The sequence below is a fragment of the Lonchura striata genome, chromosome 9 (assembly GCF_050655825.1).
Source record: "Lonchura striata isolate lonStrDom1 chromosome 9, ASM5065582v1, whole genome shotgun sequence".
Lineage (NCBI taxonomy): Eukaryota > Metazoa > Chordata > Aves > Passeriformes > Estrildidae > Lonchura > Lonchura striata.
Genome location: NC_140711.1, coordinates 739,641 through 756,708, shown reverse-complemented (window position 1 = coordinate 756,708; position 17,068 = coordinate 739,641).

Genomic DNA, 17,068 nt, shown 5'->3' with positions numbered 1-17,068 from the left:
CTGCACTCTCCAAAAACACTGCTCTTTCCAGGGCAATATATAAGCTGCTTTCTGACGGCCGTGATCTTTCGGGGAGTCTTGCACAGCTCGTTGTTTTAACGTGCACATGCCGTCCTGGTATTCAGTGCACAGTGAAGGCAATCGCAAAAGTCCAGGTGCTGCTGACTCTCAAACACAAGGCGCTGGCTATGTTCTTGCTTCTCGACAACTCAACGGAGTGCTTCATTTCTGCAGTTGCCATCGAGGTCTCTGCACTCGGAGCCTCAGAGGACGAGCACGAGTTTCCCAGGAGGGGCTGCATCAGGACGAATTCAAAATTCAGGAAAATTGTCCTGGAACACCTTCCATAAGGATGCTAGAATGGAATTGAAGAGGCAGGCGAGTGTCCACCACGGTCCTCTAGCAGTCCTTAGGGTGCGTGCAGAAGCGCGGTGCTCTTCGGCTTCGTTCTTCGCCCTCGTACAAGCTACCGCTCTGTCCGGCTCCCGGAGCAGGAGAAGCGGCTGCTTCGCGCACACAGCAGCGGAGCGGCAGCCGTACGCTCCGAAGCGCTGCTTCAGCCGAAAGACGCCGGCCACCGGCGCTTCGCTTCGGATAGCAGCCGAGAGCCGTAGTGTGCGTCTGCACTAAACTGCATCATAGCGAAAAGCTTTGGCAGTGTGTCTCGCAGGGAGATAGCTTAGGAGCGCAGCGCACTTATGCCTCCCTTGTCCAGAAACACGATTTTACTGCACACTCCAAAAACACTGCAGTTTTGAGGTCAAGATGCCAGATGCTCTCTGATGCCCGTGCTACCTTCCTTCTCCTGCCCAGCTCGTTGTTGCAGCGTGCACGTGCCGTCCTGGCATTCAGTGCACAGTGAAGGCAATCGCAAAAGTCCAGGTGCTGCTGACTCCCAAACACAAGGCGCTGGCTATGTTCTTGCTTCTCGACAACTCAACGGAGTGCTTCATTTCTGCAGTTGCCATCGAGGTCTCTGCATGTCGGAGCCTCAGAGGACGAGCACGAGTTTCCCAGGAGGGGCTGCATCAGGACGAATTCAAAATTCAGGAAAATTGTCCTGGAACACCTTCCATAAGGATGCTAGAATGGAATTGAAGAGGCAGGCGAGCGGCCACCAAGGTCCTCTAGCAGCCCGTAGGCTGTGCACACAAGTCCGGTGCTCTGCGGCTTCGTTCTTCGCCCTCGTACAAGCTACCGCTCTGTCCGGCTCCCGGAGCAGGAGAAGCGGCTGCTTCGCGCACACAACAGCCGTACGCTCCGAAGCGCTGCTTCAGCCGAAAGACGCCGGCCACCGGCGCTTCGCTTCGGACAGCTCCGGAGAGCCGGAGTGTGCGTCTGCACTAGACTGCATCATAGCGAAAAGCTTTGGCAGTGTGTCTCGCAGGGAGATAGCTTAGGAGCGCAGCGCACTTATGCCTCCCTTGTCCAGAAACACGATTTTACTGCACACTCCAAAAACACTGCTCTTTCCAGGGCAATATATAAGCTGCTTTCTGACGGCCGTGATCTTTCGGGGAGTCTTGCACAGCTCGTTGTTTTAACGTGCACATGCCGTCCTGGTATTCAGTGCACAGTGAAGGCAATCGCAAAAGTCCAGGTGCTGCTGACTCTCAAACACAAGGCGCTGGCTATGTTCTTGCTTCTCGACAACTCAACGGAGTGCTTCATTTCTGCAGTTGCCATCGAGGTCTCTGCACTCGGAGCCTCAGAGGACGAGCACGAGTTTCCCAGGAGGGGCTGCATCAGGACGAATTCAAAATTCAGGAAAATTGTCCTGGAACACCTTCCATAAGGATGCTAGAATGGAATTGAAGAGGCAGGCGAGTGTCCACCACGGTCCTCTAGCAGTCCTTAGGGTGCGCGCAGAAGCCCGGTGCTCTTCGGCTTCGTTCTTCGCCCTCGTACAAGCTACCGCTCTGTCCGGCTCCCGGAGCAGGAGAAGCGGCTGCTTCGCGCACACAGCAGCGGAGCGGCAGCCGTACGCTCCGAAGCGCTGCTTCAGCCGAAAGACGCCGGCGACCGGCGCTTCGCTTCGGATAGCAGCCGAGAGCCGTAGTGTGCGTCTGCACTAAACTGCATCATAGCGAAAAGCTTTGGCAGTGTGTCTCGCAGGGAGATAGCTTAGGAGCGCAGCGCACTTATGCCTCCCTTGTCCAGAAACACGATTTTACTGCACACTCCAAAAACACTGCAGTTTCGAGGTCAAGATGCCAGATGCTCTCTGATGCCCGTGCTACCTTCCTTCTCGTGCCCAGCTCGTTGTTGCAGCGTGCACGTGCCGTCCTGGCATTCAGTGCACAGTGAAGGCAATCGCAAAAGTCCAGGTGCTGCTGACTCCCAAACACAAGGCGCTGGCTATGTTCTTGCTTCTCGACAACTCAACGGAGTGCTTCATTTCTGCAGTTGCCATCGAGGTCTCTGCACTCGGAGCCTCAGAGGACGAGCACGAGTTTCCCAGGAGGGGCTGCATCAGGACGAATTCAAAATTCAGGAAAATTGTCCTGGAACACCTTCCATAAGGATGCTAGAATGGAATTGAAGAGGCAGGCGAGCGGCCACCAAGGTCCTCTAGCAGCCCGTAGGCTGTGCACACAAGTCCGGTGCTCTGCGGCTTCGTTCTTCGCCCTCGTACAAGCTACCGCTCTGTCCGGCTCCCGGAGCAGGAGAAGCGGCTGCTTCGCGCACACAACAGCCGTACGCTCCGAAGCGCTGCTTCAGCCGAAAGACGCCGGCCACCGGCGGTTCGCTTCGGACAGCTCCGGAGAGCCGGAGTGTGCGTCTGCACTAGACTGCATCATAGCGAAAAGCTTTGGCAGTGTGTCTCGCAGGGAGATAGCTTAGGAGCGCAGCGCACTTATGCCTCCCTTGTCCAGAAACACGATTTTACTGCACACTCCAAAAACACTGCTCTTTCCAGGGCAATATATAAGCTGCTTTCTGACGGCCGTGATCTTTCGGGGAGTCTTGCACAGCTCGTTGTTTTAACGTGCACATGCCGTCCTGGTATTCAGTGCACAGTGAAGGCAATCGCAAAAGTCCAGGTGCTGCTGACTCTCAAACACAAGGCGCTGGCTATGTTCTTGCTTCTCGACAACTCAACGGAGTGCTTCATTTCTGCAGTTGCCATCGAGGTCTCTGCACTCGGAGCCTCAGAGGACGAGCACGAGTTTCCCAGGAGGGGCTGCATCAGGACGAATTCAAAATTCAGGAAAATTGTCCTGGAACACCTTCCATAAGTATGCTAGAATGGAATTGAAGAAGCAGGCGAGCGGCCACCAAGGTCTTCTAGCAGCCCGTAGGCTGTGCACACAAGTCCGGTGCTCTGCGGCTTCGTTCTTCGCCCTCGTACAAGCTACCGCTCTGTCCGGCTCCCGGAGCAGGAGAAGCGGCTGCTTCGCGCACACAACAGCCGTACGCTCCGAAGCGCTGCTTCAGCCGAAAGACGCCGGCGACCGGCGGTTCGCTTCGGACAGCTCCGGAGAGCCGGAGTGTGCGTCTGCACTAGACTGCATCATAGCGAAAAGCTTTGGCAGTGTGTCTCGCAGGGACATAGCTTAGGAGCGCAGCGCACTTATGCCTCCCTTGTCCAGAAACACGATTTTACTGCACACTCCAAAAACACTGCTCTTTCCAGGGCAATATATAAGCTGCTTTCTGACGGCCGTGATCTTTCGGGGAGTCTTGCACAGCTCGTTGTTTTAACGTGCACATGCCGTCCTGGCATTCAGTGCACAGTGAAGGCAATCGCAAAAGTCCAGGTGCTGCTGACTCTCAAACACAAGGCGCTGGCTATGTTCTTGCTTCTCGACAACTCAACGGAGTGCTTCATTTCTGCAGTTGCCATCGAGGTCTCTGCACTCGGAGCCTCAGAGGACGAGCACGAGTTTCCCAGGAGGGGCTGCATCAGGACGAATTCAAAATTCAGGAAAATTGTCCTGGAACACCTTCCATAAGGATGCTAGAATGGAATTGAAGAGGCAGGCGAGTGTCCACCACGGTCCTCTAGCAGTCCTTAGGGTGCGCGCAGAAGCCCGGTGCTCTTCGGCTTCGTTCTTCGCCCTCGTACAAGCTACCGCTCTGTCCGGCTCCCGGAGCAGGAGAAGCGGCTGCTTCGCGCACACAGCAGCGGAGCGGCAGCCGTACGCTCCGAAGCTCTGCTTCAGCCGAAAGACGCCGGCGACCGGCGCTTCGCTTCGGATAGCAGCCGAGAGCCGTAGTGTGCGTCTGCACTAAACTGCATCATAGCGAAAAGCTTTGGCAGTGTGTCTCGCAGGGAGATAGCTTAGGAGCGCAGCGCACTTATGCCTCCCTTGTCCAGAAACACGATTTTACTGCACACTCCAAAAACACTGCTCTTTCCAGGGCAATATATAAGCTGCTTTCTGACGGCCGTGATCTTTCGGGGAGTCTTGCACAGCTCGTTGTTTTAACGTGCACATGCCGTCCTGGTATTCAGTGCACAGTGAAGGCAATCGCAAAAGTCCAGGTGCTGCTGACTCTCAAACACAAGGCGCTGGCTATGTTCTTGCTTCTCGACAACTCAACGGAGTGCTTCATTTCTGCAGTTGCCATCGAGGTCTCTGCACTCGGAGCCTCAGAGGACGAGCACGAGTTTCCCAGGAGGGGCTGCATCAGGACGAATTCAAAATTCAGGAAAATTGTCCTGGAACACCTTCCATAAGGATGCTAGAATGGAATTGAAGAGGCAGGCGAGTGTCCACCACGGTCCTCTAGCAGTCCTTAGGGTGCGCGCAGAAGCCCGGTGCTCTTCGGCTTCGTTCTTCGCCCTCGTACAAGCTACCGCTCTGTCCGGCTCCCGGAGCAGGAGAAGCGGCTGCTTCGCGCACACAGCAGCGGAGCGGCAGCCCGTACGCTCCGAAGCTCTGCTTCAGCCGAAAGACGCCGGCGACCGGCGCTTCGCTTCGGATAGCAGCCGAGAGCCGTAGTGTGCGTCTGCACTAAACTGCATCATAGCGAAAAGCTTTGGCAGTGTGTCTCGCAGGGAGATAGCTTAGGAGCGCAGCGCACTTATGCCTCCCTTGTCCAGAAACACGATTTTACTGCACACTCCAAAAACACTGCTCTTTCCAGGGCAATATATAAGCTGCTTTCTGACGGCCGTGATCTTTCGGGGAGTCTTGCACAGCTCGTTGTTTTAACGTGCACATGCCGTCCTGGTATTCAGTGCACAGTGAAGGCAATCGCAAAAGTCCAGGTGCTGCTGACTCTCAAACACAAGGCGCTGGCTATGTTCTTGCTTCTCGACAACTCAACGGAGTGCTTCATTTCTGCAGTTGCCATCGAGGTCTCTGCACTCGGAGCCTCAGAGGACGAGCACGAGTTTCCCAGGAGGGGCTGCATCAGGACGAATTCAAAATTCAGGAAAATTGTCCTGGAACACCTTCCATAAGGATGCTAGAATGGAATTGAAGAGGCAGGCGAGTGTCCACCACGGTCCTCTAGCAGTCCTTAGGGTGCGCGCAGAAGCCCGGTGCTCTTCGGCTTCGTTCTTCGCCCTCGTACAAGCTACCGCTCTGTCCGGCTCCCGGAGCAGGAGAAGCGGCTGCTTCGCGCACACAGCAGCGGAGCGGCAGCCGTACGCTCCGAAGCTCTGCTTCAGCCGAAAGACGCCGGCGACCGGCGCTTCGCTTCGGATAGCAGCCGAGAGCCGTAGTGTGCGTCTGCACTAAACTGCATCATAGCGAAAAGCTTTGGCAGTGTGTCTCGCAGGGAGATAGCTTAGGAGCGCAGCGCACTTATGCCTCCCTTGTCCAGAAACACGATTTTACTGCACACTCCAAAAACACTGCAGTTTCGAGGTCAAGATGCCAGATGCTCTCTGATGCCCGTGCTACCTTCCTTCTCCTGCCCAGCTCGTTGTTGCAGCGTGCACGTGCCGTCCTGGCATTCAGTGCACAGTGAAGGCAATCGCAAAAGTCCAGGTGCTGCTGACTCCCAAACACAAGGCGCTGGCTATGTTCTTGCTTCTCGACAACTCAACGGAGTGCTTCATTTCTGCAGTTGCCATCGAGGTCTCTGCACTCGGAGCCTCAGAGGACGAGCACGAGTTTCCCAGGAGGGGCTGCATCAGGACGAATTCAAAATTCAGGAAAATTGTCCTGGAACACCTTCCATAAGGATGCTAGAATGGAATTGAAGAGGCAGGCGAGCGGCCACCAAGGTCCTCTAGCAGCCCGTAGGCTGTGCACACAAGTCCGGTGCTCTGCGGCTTCGTTCTTCGCCCTCGTACAAGCTACCGCTCTGTCCGGCTCCCGGAGCAGGAGAAGCGGCTGCTTCGCGCACACAACAGCCGTACGCTCCGAAGCGCTGCTTCAGCCGAAAGACGCCGGCGACCGGCGGTTCGCTTCGGACAGCTCCGGAGAGCCGGAGTGTGCGTCTGCACTAGACTGCATCATAGCGAAAAGCTTTGGCAGTGTGTCTCGCAGGGAGATAGCTTAGGAGCGCAGCGCACTTATGCCTCCCTTGTCCAGAAACACGATTTTACTGCACACTCCAAAAACACTGCTCTTTCCAGGGCAATATATAAGCTGCTTTCTGACGGCCGTGATCTTTCGGGGAGTCTTGCACAGCTCGTTGTTTTAACGTGCACATGCCGTCCTGGTATTCAGTGCACAGTGAAGGCAATCGCAAAAGTCCAGGTGCTGCTGACTCTCAAACACAAGGCGCTGGCTATGTTCTTGCTTCTCGACAACTCAACGGAGTGCTTCATTTCTGCAGTTGCCATCGAGGTCTCTGCACTCGGAGCCTCAGAGGACGAGCACGAGTTTCCCAGGAGGGGCTGCATCAGGACGAATTCAAAATTCAGGAAAATTGTCCTGGAACACCTTCCATAAGTATGCTAGAATGGAATTGAAGAAGCAGGCGAGCGGCCACCAAGGTCTTCTAGCAGCCCGTAGGCTGTGCACACAAGTCCGGTGCTCTGCGGCTTCGTTCTTCGCCCTCGTACAAGCTACCGCTCTGTCCGGCTCCCGGAGCAGGAGAAGCGGCTGCTTCGCGCACACAGCAGCGGAGCGGCAGCCGTACGCTCCGAAGCGCTGCTTCAGCCGAAAGACGCCGGCGACCGGCGCTTCGCTTCGGATAGCAGCCGAGAGCCGTAGTGTGCGTCTGCACTAAACTGCATCATAGCGAAAAGCTTTGGCAGTGTGTCTCGCAGGGAGATAGCTTAGGAGCGCAGCGCACTTATGCCTCCCTTGTCCAGAAACACGATTTTACTGCACTCTCCAAAAACACTGCTCTTTCCAGGGCAATATATAAGCTGCTTTCTGACGGCCGTGATCTTTCGGGGAGTCTTGCACAGCTCGTTGTTTTAACGTGCACATGCCGTCCTGGTATTCAGTGCACAGTGAAGGCAATCGCAAAAGTCCAGGTGCTGCTGACTCTCAAACACAAGGCGCTGGCTATGTTCTTGCTTCTCGACAACTCAACGGAGTGCTTCATTTCTGCAGTTGCCATCGAGGTCTCTGCACTCGGAGCCTCAGAGGACGAGCACGAGTTTCCCAGGAGGGGCTGCATCAGGACGAATTCAAAATTCAGGAAAATTGTCCTGGAACACCTTCCATAAGGATGCTAGAATGGAATTGAAGAGGCAGGCGAGTGTCCACCACGGTCCTCTAGCAGTCCTTAGGGTGCGCGCAGAAGCCCGGTGCTCTTCGGCTTCGTTCTTCGCCCTCGTACAAGCTACCGCTCTGTCCGGCTCCCGGAGCAGGAGAAGCGGCTGCTTCGCGCACACAGCAGCGGAGCGGCAGCCGTACGCTCCGAAGCTCTGCTTCAGCCGAAAGACGCCGGCGACCGGCGCTTCGCTTCGGATAGCAGCCGAGAGCCGTAGTGTGCGTCTGCACTAAACTGCATCATAGCGAAAAGCTTTGGCAGTGTGTCTCGCAGGGAGATAGCTTAGGAGCGCAGCGCACTTATGCCTCCCTTGTCCAGAAACACGATTTTACTGCACACTCCAAAAACACTGCTCTTTCCAGGGCAATATATAAGCTGCTTTCTGACGGCCGTGATCTTTCGGGGAGTCTTGCACAGCTCGTTGTTTTAACGTGCACATGCCGTCCTGGTATTCAGTGCACAGTGAAGGCAATCGCAAAAGTCCAGGTGCTGCTGACTCTCAAACACAAGGCGCTGGCTATGTTCTTGCTTCTCGACAACTCAACGGAGTGCTTCATTTCTGCAGTTGCCATCGAGGTCTCTGCACTCGGAGCCTCAGAGGACGAGCACGAGTTTCCCAGGAGGGGCTGCATCAGGACGAATTCAAAATTCAGGAAAATTGTCCTGGAACACCTTCCATAAGGATGCTAGAATGGAATTGAAGAGGCAGGCGAGTGTCCACCACGGTCCTCTAGCAGTCCTTAGGGTGCGCGCAGAAGCCCGGTGCTCTTCGGCTTCGTTCTTCGCCCTCGTACAAGCTACCGCTCTGTCCGGCTCCCGGAGCAGGAGAAGCGGCTGCTTCGCGCACACAGCAGCGGAGCGGCAGCCGTACGCTCCGAAGCGCTGCTTCAGCCGAAAGACGCCGGCGACCGGCGCTTCGCTTCGGATAGCAGCCGAGAGCCGTAGTGTGCGTCTGCACTAAACTGCATCATAGCGAAAAGCTTTGGCAGTGTGTCTCGCAGGGAGATAGCTTAGGAGCGCAGCGCACTTATGCCTCCCTTGTCCAGAAACACGATTTTACTGCACACTCCAAAAACACTGCAGTTTCGAGGTCAGGATGCCAGATGCTCTCTGATGCCCGTGCTACCTTCCTTCTCCTGCCCAGCTCGTTGTTGCAGCGTGCACGTGCCGTCCTGGCATTCAGTGCACAGTGAAGGCAATCGCAAAAGTCCAGGTGCTGCTGACTCCCAAACACAAGGCGCTGGCTATGTTCTTGCTTCTCGACAACTCAACGGAGTGCTTCATTTCTGCAGTTGCCATCGAGGTCTCTGCATGTCGGAGCCTCAGAGGACGAGCACGAGTTTCCCAGGAGGGGCTGCATCAGGACGAATTCAAAATTCAGGAAAATTGTCCTGGAACACCTTCCATAAGGATGCTAGAATGGAATTGAAGAGGCAGGCGAGCGGCCACCAAGGTCCTCTAGCAGCCCGTAGGCTGTGCACACAAGTCCGGTGCTCTGCGGCTTCGTTCTTCGCCCTCGTACAAGCTACCGCTCTGTCCGGCTCCCGGAGCAGGAGAAGCGGCTGCTTCGCGCACACAACAGCCGTACGCTCCGAAGCGCTGCTTCAGCCGAAAGACGCCGGCGACCGGCGCTTCGCTTCGGACAGCTCCGGAGAGCCGGAGTGTGCGTCTGCACTAGACTGCATCATAGCGAAAAGCTTTGGCAGTGTGTCTCGCAGGGAGATAGCTTAGGAGCGCAGCGCACTTATGCCTCCCTTGTCCAGAAACACGATTTTACTGCACACTCCAAAAACACTGCTCTTTCCAGGGCAATATATAAGCTGCTTTCTGACGGCCGTGATCTTTCGGGGAGTCTTGCACAGCTCGTTGTTTTAACGTGCACATGCCGTCCTGGTATTCAGTGCACAGTGAAGGCAATCGCAAAAGTCCAGGTGCTGCTGACTCTCAAACACAAGGCGCTGGCTATGTTCTTGCTTCTCGACAACTCAACGGAGTGCTTCATTTCTGCAGTTGCCATCGAGGTCTCTGCACTCGGAGCCTCAGAGGACGAGCACGAGTTTCCCAGGAGGGGCTGCATCAGGACGAATTCAAAATTCAGGAAAATTGTCCTGGAACACCTTCCATAAGGATGCTAGAATGGAATTGAAGAGGCAGGCGAGTGTCCACCACGGTCCTCTAGCAGTCCTTAGGGTGCGCGCAGAAGCCCGGTGCTCTTCGGCTTCGTTCTTCGCCCTCGTACAAGCTACCGCTCTGTCCGGCTCCCGGAGCAGGAGAAGCGGCTGCTTCGCGCACACAGCAGCGGAGCGGCAGCCGTACGCTCCGAAGCGCTGCTTCAGCCGAAAGACGCCGGCCACCGGCGCTTCGCTTCGGATAGCAGCCGAGAGCCGTAGTGTGCGTCTGCACTAAACTGCATCATAGCGAAAAGCTTTGGCAGTGTGTCTCGCAGGGAGATAGCTTAGGAGCGCAGCGCACTTATGCCTCCCTTGTCCAGAAACACGATTTTACTGCACACTCCAAAAACACTGCAGTTTCGAGGTCAAGATGCCAGATGCTCTCTGATGCCCGTGCTACCTTCCTTCTCCTGCCCAGCTCGTTGTTGCAGCGTGCACGTGCCGTCCTGGCATTCAGTGCACAGTGAAGGCAATCGCAAAAGTCCAGGTGCTGCTGACTCCCAAACACAAGGCGCTGGCTATGTTCTTGCTTCTCGACAACTCAACGGAGTGCTTCATTTCTGCAGTTGCCATCGAGGTCTCTGCACTCGGAGCCTCAGAGGACGAGCACGAGTTTCCCAGGAGGGGCTGCATCAGGACGAATTCAAAATTCAGGAAAATTGTCCTGGAACACCTTCCATAAGGATGCTAGAATGGAATTGAAGAGGCAGGCGAGCGGCCACCAAGGTCCTCTAGCAGCCCGTAGGCTGTGCACACAAGTCCGGTGCTCTGCGGCTTCGTTCTTCGCCCTCGTACAAGCTACCGCTCTGTCCGGCTCCCGGAGCAGGAGAAGCGGCTGCTTCGCGCACACAACAGCCGTACGCTCCGAAGCGCTGCTTCAGCCGAAAGACGCCGGCGACCGGCGGTTCGCTTCGGACAGCTCCGGAGAGCCGGAGTGTGCGTCTGCACTAGACTGCATCATAGCGAAAAGCTTTGGCAGTGTGTCTCGCAGGGAGATAGCTTAGGAGCGCAGCGCACTTATGCCTCCCTTGTCCAGAAACACGATTTTACTGCACACTCCAAAAACACTGCTCTTTCCAGGGCAATATATAAGCTGCTTTCTGACGGCCGTGATCTTTCGGGGAGTCTTGCACAGCTCGTTGTTTTAACGTGCACATGCCGTCCTGGTATTCAGTGCACAGTGAAGGCAATCGCAAAAGTCCAGGTGCTGCTGACTCTCAAACACAAGGCGCTGGCTATGTTCTTGCTTCTCGACAACTCAACGGAGTGCTTCATTTCTGCAGTTGCCATCGAGGTCTCTGCACTCGGAGCCTCAGAGGACGAGCACGAGTTTCCCAGGAGGGGCTGCATCAGGACGAATTCAAAATTCAGGAAAATTGTCCTGGAACACCTTCCATAAGTATGCTAGAATGGAATTGAAGAAGCAGGCGAGCGGCCACCAAGGTCTTCTAGCAGCCCGTAGGCTGTGCACACAAGTCCGGTGCTCTGCGGCTTCGTTCTTCGCCCTCGTACAAGCTACCGCTCTGTCCGGCTCCCGGAGCAGGAGAAGCGGCTGCTTCGCGCACACAACAGCCGTACGCTCCGAAGCGCTGCTTCAGCCGAAAGACGCCGGCCACCGGCGGTTCGCTTCGGACAGCTCCGGAGAGCCGGAGTGTGCGTCTGCACTAGACTGCATCATAGCGAAAAGCTTTGGCAGTGTGTCTCGCAGGGAGATAGCTTAGGAGCGCAGCGCACTTATGCCTCCCTTGTCCAGAAACACGATTTTACTGCACACTCCAAAAACACTGCTCTTTCCAGGGCAATATATAAGCTGCTTTCTGACGGCCGTGATCTTTCGGGGAGTCTTGCACAGCTCGTTGTTTTAACGTGCACATGCCGTCCTGGTATTCAGTGCACAGTGAAGGCAATCGCAAAAGTCCAGGTGCTGCTGACTCTCAAACACAAGGCGCTGGCTATGTTCTTGCTTCTCGACAACTCAACGGAGTGCTTCATTTCTGCAGTTGCCATCGAGGTCTCTGCACTCGGAGCCTCAGAGGACGAGCACGAGTTTCCCAGGAGGGGCTGCATCAGGACGAATTCAAAATTCAGGAAAATTGTCCTGGAACACCTTCCATAAGGATGCTAGAATGGAATTGAAGAGGCAGGCGAGTGTCCACCACGGTCCTCTAGCAGTCCTTAGGGTGCGCGCAGAAGCCCGGTGCTCTTCGGCTTCGTTCTTCGCCCTCGTACAAGCTACCGCTCTGTCCGGCTCCCGGAGCAGGAGAAGCGGCTGCTTCGCGCACACAGCAGCGGAGCGGCAGCCCGTACGCTCCGAAGCTCTGCTTCAGCCGAAAGACGCCGGCGACCGGCGCTTCGCTTCGGATAGCAGCCGAGAGCCGTAGTGTGCGTCTGCACTAAACTGCATCATAGCGAAAAGCTTTGGCAGTGTGTCTCGCAGGGAGATAGCTTAGGAGCGCAGCGCACTTATGCCTCCCTTGTCCAGAAACACGATTTTACTGCACACTCCAAAAACACTGCTCTTTCCAGGGCAATATATAAGCTGCTTTCTGACGGCCGTGATCTTTCGGGGAGTCTTGCACAGCTCGTTGTTTTAACGTGCACATGCCGTCCTGGTATTCAGTGCACAGTGAAGGCAATCGCAAAAGTCCAGGTGCTGCTGACTCTCAAACACAAGGCGCTGGCTATGTTCTTGCTTCTCGACAACTCAACGGAGTGCTTCATTTCTGCAGTTGCCATCGAGGTCTCTGCACTCGGAGCCTCAGAGGACGAGCACGAGTTTCCCAGGAGGGGCTGCATCAGGACGAATTCAAAATTCAGGAAAATTGTCCTGGAACACCTTCCATAAGGATGCTAGAATGGAATTGAAGAGGCAGGCGAGTGTCCACCACGGTCCTCTAGCAGTCCTTAGGGTGCGCGCAGAAGCCCGGTGCTCTTCGGCTTCGTTCTTCGCCCTCGTACAAGCTACCGCTCTGTCCGGCTCCCGGAGCAGGAGAAGCGGCTGCTTCGCGCACACAGCAGCGGAGCGGCAGCCGTACGCTCCGAAGCTCTGCTTCAGCCGAAAGACGCCGGCGACCGGCGCTTCGCTTCGGATAGCAGCCGAGAGCCGTAGTGTGCGTCTGCACTAAACTGCATCATAGCGAAAAGCTTTGGCAGTGTGTCTCGCAGGGAGATAGCTTAGGAGCGCAGCGCACTTATGCCTCCCTTGTCCAGAAACACGATTTTACTGCACACTCCAAAAACACTGCAGTTTCGAGGTCAAGATGCCAGATGCTCTCTGATGCCCGTGCTACCTTCCTTCTCCTGCCCAGCTCGTTGTTGCAGCGTGCACGTGCCGTCCTGGCATTCAGTGCACAGTGAAGGCAATCGCAAAAGTCCAGGTGCTGCTGACTCCCAAACACAAGGCGCTGGCTATGTTCTTGCTTCTCGACAACTCAACGGAGTGCTTCATTTCTGCAGTTGCCATCGAGGTCTCTGCACTCGGAGCCTCAGAGGACGAGCACGAGTTTCCCAGGAGGGGCTGCATCAGGACGAATTCAAAATTCAGGAAAATTGTCCTGGAACACCTTCCATAAGGATGCTAGAATGGAATTGAAGAGGCAGGCGAGCGGCCACCAAGGTCCTCTAGCAGCCCGTAGGCTGTGCACACAAGTCCGGTGCTCTGCGGCTTCGTTCTTCGCCCTCGTACAAGCTACCGCTCTGTCCGGCTCCCGGAGCAGGAGAAGCGGCTGCTTCGCGCACACAACAGCCGTACGCTCCGAAGCGCTGCTTCAGCCGAAAGACGCCGGCGACCGGCGGTTCGCTTCGGACAGCTCCGGAGAGCCGGAGTGTGCGTCTGCACTAGACTGCATCATAGCGAAAAGCTTTGGCAGTGTGTCTCGCAGGGAGATAGCTTAGGAGCGCAGCGCACTTATGCCTCCCTTGTCCAGAAACACGATTTTACTGCACACTCCAAAAACACTGCTCTTTCCAGGGCAATATATAAGCTGCTTTCTGACGGCCGTGATCTTTCGGGGAGTCTTGCAGAGCTCGTTGTTTTAACGTGCACATGCCGTCCTGGTATTCAGTGCACAGTGAAGGCAATCGCAAAAGTCCAGGTGCTGCTGACTCTCAAACACAAGGCGCTGGCTATGTTCTTGCTTCTCGACAACTCAACGGAGTGCTTCATTTCTGCAGTTGCCATCGAGGTCTCTGCACTCGGAGCCTCAGAGGACGAGCACGAGTTTCCCAGGAGGGGCTGCATCAGGACGAATTCAAAATTCAGGAAAATTGTCCTGGAACACCTTCCATAAGTATGCTAGAATGGAATTGAAGAAGCAGGCGAGCGGCCACCAAGGTCTTCTAGCAGCCCGTAGGCTGTGCACACAAGTCCGGTGCTCTGCGGCTTCGTTCTTCGCCCTCGTACAAGCTACCGCTCTGTCCGGCTCCCGGAGCAGGAGAAGCGGCTGCTTCGCGCACACAGCAGCGGAGCGGCAGCCGTACGCTCCGAAGCGCTGCTTCAGCCGAAAGACGCCGGCGACCGGCGCTTCGCTTCGGATAGCAGCCGAGAGCCGTAGTGTGCGTCTGCACTAAACTGCATCATAGCGAAAAGCTTTGGCAGTGTGTCTCGCAGGGAGATAGCTTAGGAGCGCAGCGCACTTATGCCTCCCTTGTCCAGAAACACGATTTTACTGCACACTCCAAAAACACTGCTCTTTCCAGGGCAATATATAAGCTGCTTTCTGACGGCCGTGATCTTTCGGGGAGTCTTGCACAGCTCGTTGTTTTAACGTGCACATGCCGTCCTGGTATTCAGTGCACAGTGAAGGCAATCGCAAAAGTCCAGGTGCTGCTGACTCTCAAACACAAGGCGCTGGCTATGTTCTTGCTTCTCGACAACTCAACGGAGTGCTTCATTTCTGCAGTTGCCATCGAGGTCTCTGCACTCGGAGCCTCAGAGGACGAGCACGAGTTTCCCAGGAGGGGCTGCATCAGGACGAATTCAAAATTCAGGAAAATTGTCCTGGAACACCTTCCATAAGGATGCTAGAATGGAATTGAAGAGGCAGGCGAGTGTCCACCACGGTCCTCTAGCAGTCCTTAGGGTGCGCGCAGAAGCCCGGTGCTCTTCGGCTTCGTTCTTCGCCCTCGTACAAGCTACCGCTCTGTCCGGCTCCCGGAGCAGGAGAAGCGGCTGCTTCGCGCACACAACAGCGGAGCGGCAGCCGTACGCTCCGAAGCGCTGCTTCAGCCGAAAGACGCCGGCGACCGGCGCTTCGCTTCGTACAGCTCCGGAGAGCCGGAGTGTGAGTCTGCACTAGACTGCATCATAGCGAAAAGCTTTGGCAGTGTGTCTCGCAGGGAGATAGCTTAGGAGCGCAGCGCACTTATGCCTCCCTTGTCCAGAAACACGATTTTACTGCACTCTCCAAAAACACTGCAGTTTCGAGGTCAAGATGCCAGATGCTCTCTGATGCCCGTGCTACCTTCCTTCTCCTGCCCAGCTCGTTGTTGCAGCGTGCACGTGCCGTCCTGGCATTCAGTGCACAGTGAAGGCAATCGCAAAAGTCCAGGTGCTGCTGACTCCCAAACACAAGGCGCTGGCTATGTTCTTGCTTCTCGACAACTCAACGCAGCCCTTCATTTCTGCAGTTGCCATCGAGGTCTCTGCATGTCGGAGCCTCAGAGGACGAGCACGAGTTTCCCAGGAGGGGCTGCATCAGGACGAATTCAAAACTCAGGAAAATTGTCCTGGAACACCTTCCATAAGGATGCTAGAATGGAATTGAAGAGGCAGGCGAGCGGCCACCAAGGTCCTCTAGCAGCCCGTAGGCTGTGCACACAAGTCCGGTGCTCTGCGGCTTCGTTCTTCGCCCTCGTACAAGCTACCGCTCTGTCCGGCTCCCGGAGCAGGAGAAGCGGCTGCTTCGCGCACACAGCAGCGGAGCGGCAGCCGTACGCTCCGAAGCTCTGCTTCAGCCGAAAGACGCCGGCGACCGGCGCTTCGCTTCGGATAGCAGCCGAGAGCCGTAGTGTGCGTCTGCACTAAACTGCATCATAGCGAAAAGCTTTGGCAGTGTGTCTCGCAGGGAGATAGCTTAGGAGCGCAGCGCACTTATGCCTCCCTTGTCCAGAAACACGATTTTACTGCACACTCCAAAAACACTGCTCTTTCCAGGGCAATATATAAGCTGCTTTCTGACGGCCGTGATCTTTCGGGGAGTCTTGCTCAGCTCGTTGTTTTAACGTGCACATGCCGTCCTGGCATTCAGTGCACAGTGAAGGCAATCGCAAAAGTCCAGGTGCTGCTGACTCTCAAACACAAGGCGCTGGCTATGTTCTTGCTTCTCGACAACTCAACGGAGTGCTTCATTTCTGCAGTTGCCATCGAGGTCTCTGCACTCGGAGCCTCAGAGGACGAGCACGAGTTTCCCAGGAGGGGCTGCATCAGGACGAATTCAAAATTCAGGAAAATTGTCCTGGAACACCTTCCATAAGGATGCTAGAATGGAATTGAAGAGGCAGGCGAGTGTCCACCACGGTCCTCTAGCAGTCCTTAGGGTGCGCGCAGAAGCCCGGTGCTCTTCGGCTTCGTTCTTCGCCCTCGTACAAGCTACCGCTCTGTCCGGCTCCCGGAGCAGGAGAAGCGGCTGCTTCGCGCACACAGCAGCGGAGCGGCAGCCGTACGCTCCGAAGCTCTGCTTCAGCCGAAAGACGCCGGCGACCGGCGCTTCGCTTCGGATAGCAGCCGAGAGCCGTAGTGTGCGTCTGCACTAAACTGCATCATAGCGAAAAGCTTTGGCAGTGTGTCTCGCAGGGAGATAGCTTAGGAGCGCAGCGCACTTATGCCTCCCTTGTCCAGAAACACGATTTTACTGCACACTCCAAAAACACTGCTCTTTCCAGGGCAATATATAAGCTGCTTTCTGACGGCCGTGATCTTTCGGGGAGTCTTGCAGAGCTCGTTGTTTTAACGTGCACATGCCGTCCTGGTATTCAGTGCACAGTGAAGGCAATCGCAAAAGTCCAGGTGCTGCTGACTCTCAAACACAAGGCGCTGGCTATGTTCTTGCTTCTCGACAACTCAACGGAGTGCTTCATTTCTGCAGTTGCCATCGAGGTCTCTGCACTCGGAGCCTCAGAGGACGAGCAGGAGTTTCCCAGGAGGGGCTGCATCAGGACGAATTCAAAATTCAGGAAAATTGTCCTGGAACACCTTCCATAAGGATGCTAGAATGGAATTGAAGAGGCAGGCGAGCGGCCACCAAGGTTCTCTAGCAGCCCGTAGG